This window comes from Sabethes cyaneus, chromosome 1, assembly GCF_943734655.1.
Source record: "Sabethes cyaneus chromosome 1, idSabCyanKW18_F2, whole genome shotgun sequence".
In the NCBI taxonomy this organism is placed as follows: domain Eukaryota; kingdom Metazoa; phylum Arthropoda; class Insecta; order Diptera; family Culicidae; genus Sabethes; species Sabethes cyaneus.
This window is the reverse complement of record NC_071353.1, coordinates 139808724-139810881: the sequence shown is the minus strand read 5'-3', so window position 1 is coordinate 139810881 and position 2158 is coordinate 139808724. Positions and strand designations below refer to the sequence as shown.

Here is a 2158-nt window from a genome sequence, read left to right as displayed (position 1 = left end):
CTGCGCCAACGCGTCCGTCAGCGTTATTCTGATAGTTTTCCCATGGGTTTACTGTCAAATTGACGCTGACGGATGCGTTGACGCAGCATTCTGTTTGGGCCTTAAGGATATATCAATTTTATTGACCTATTTTGATTTGATACACGAAAAAACAATCGCAAAACATGCAAAAGAAATCTTTGGATGATGTTTTTTGGAACAAATTTCTCGGGAAACTTTGCAAACGATCAAATATAACAGTGAGAGATTCCCTTCAACGTCCCTTCCTTCTGATTATATCGGCGACATAAACGCATTTTAATGTATGATTTCTCAAGGATTAGCTAGCCAATGAGGCTATGCAGATGTATTCAAGTGCATTTGTTTCTCCGTAATAAGCTCAAGAGTGCGGAGAGAAGAGAATAATTGTCGACACAATTTGCTAGATTTTTTGTGTTTGAATATCGCCGATTGAAAAATTCTTAATGTCACTTTGAGGATCTAAGCGTGAAATCTGTCTCGAGCCGGTCGTCTTTTTGATATTTGATTTGAAAGATAAAAATATGATATAAAACTTTCAAAATGATGATCGAATATTTGAGAGTAGGGGAGTTAATAGACCAAAATTTGGATATTATTTAGTTGAATCACATGTACAAAATATTTACTAATTCTATCTTTGGTTTTCTGCTTCAAATCGGATGTTTGTTCTTCGTAGAAATAGCAAAATTTCCGGAATGCGACAATTGATTTGCGCCTGAATAATTTCGTGCACAATGATGAGTAGTCGTCTATCCTTGGAGATTGTCCACTCAAATATGCAGACAAAAGCTACCAGCTAAGCTAGCACACTTACTCTGCTGATTGTCTACCAGTTGACCAGTAAGCAGTAAATTACGGCGGAATGATGGAGTGGCAACACTTGACAAACCGACAGCAGCACCCAGCACGTCGGTCCGCGTGCAATTAGCAAACATCTTCTTCTGTACGGAGCTGCTGCTCCTATATTTGTTCTTTGTTGTAACTTTGAAAAGCTTTTGAACACTGTCCCAATATGAATAAATCTTATACTATGACAGCTGTCTTGTGAGTGTTTTTAAAATGATCACTAGTTATACAAGTCGATCAAATTTTGGTACACATACCTTTGGCCGTCACTTGAACTAACATTGCGTAGTGTAATTCTGCAGCTGGTTTCCGTACGCATAATCTGACAAACACATCGGTGCCAACAGACGCTCTTATCAGCGCTGATCCACTTGGCTGACCAACGCAATACGTAACGCACCGAATTTCACGATCGACCAGCTCGCGTTGTACGTAGACGTACGTTTGGTAGCTATTGTGTTAGCCCGACGGACGCCCTGACAGTGACAGGACAGGTAGGAGTGCTGTCGCCGTCGCCGTCCGTCGTTGTCGGGAAGCAAAACTGTGTTGGGGCAACCTGAGCGTCACGAGGGGGATGTAGCTCAGTGGTAGAGCGCTCGCTTCGCATGTGAGAGGCCCCGGGTTCAATCCCCGGCATCTCCACGAATCTTTTTTCGACCATTTTGCGATACACATTAATTCACGAAAGAGTGGCTTGGCTCTTACTTGACTTGACGTTCTGCTGTTCTTTTTTATTTTCCATTGTCTAAGGTTAATGGTTTTAATTCATTACCCTTTTAACTAATGCGCCCCATCAGAGCAGACAAATTCCCAAATCAACTACGGTGAACATGACACCGTAAGGCCGGCCACTCTTAGCCCTTTTTTCGAAAAGGTTCTGTTGTACGACAATGAATGCGCAACAACTCTAGCAACAGATTCGATCTCACCCTTTAACCTCAATTCTACTAATGACAGACAGGACGTGTCAGCTGAAAGCAAACAGAACAGAACTGTTGTAGCGCTGGTTGCTGCCAGCGAGACGATGCCGTGTCTGTATCGTGATAATGGATTTGACACCGCAACCCGCCGGCTGCCCGCGGCACTCGTTTCCAGCGTAATTTTTCCCCAGACAGGGGCGGCCGACATACCGAATCAACAAAATACGGTGACCAAAACCATTCTTTTTGCATGAAAAGCGATGCCAGAAAAAGTTTTAGCTCTTCTTTTATCCTTTTCAGCGGTGTTATAGTAAGGCTATACGCTACGTAACCTTGAGGGTATAAAGGATATAAAGCTTTGGGAGTTTCCA

At 42.7% G+C, this 2158-nt stretch overlaps 1 non-coding gene across 1 annotated transcript; it reads left to right on the top strand.

The window, feature by feature from the left end:
* Positions 1-1437: 1437 nt before the first annotated feature.
* Trnaa-cgc (transfer RNA alanine (anticodon CGC)) lies at positions 1438-1509 on the top strand. The gene has a single exon. It is a non-coding gene; the product is annotated as a tRNA-Ala (tRNA).
* Positions 1510-2158: the final 649 nt, after the last annotated feature.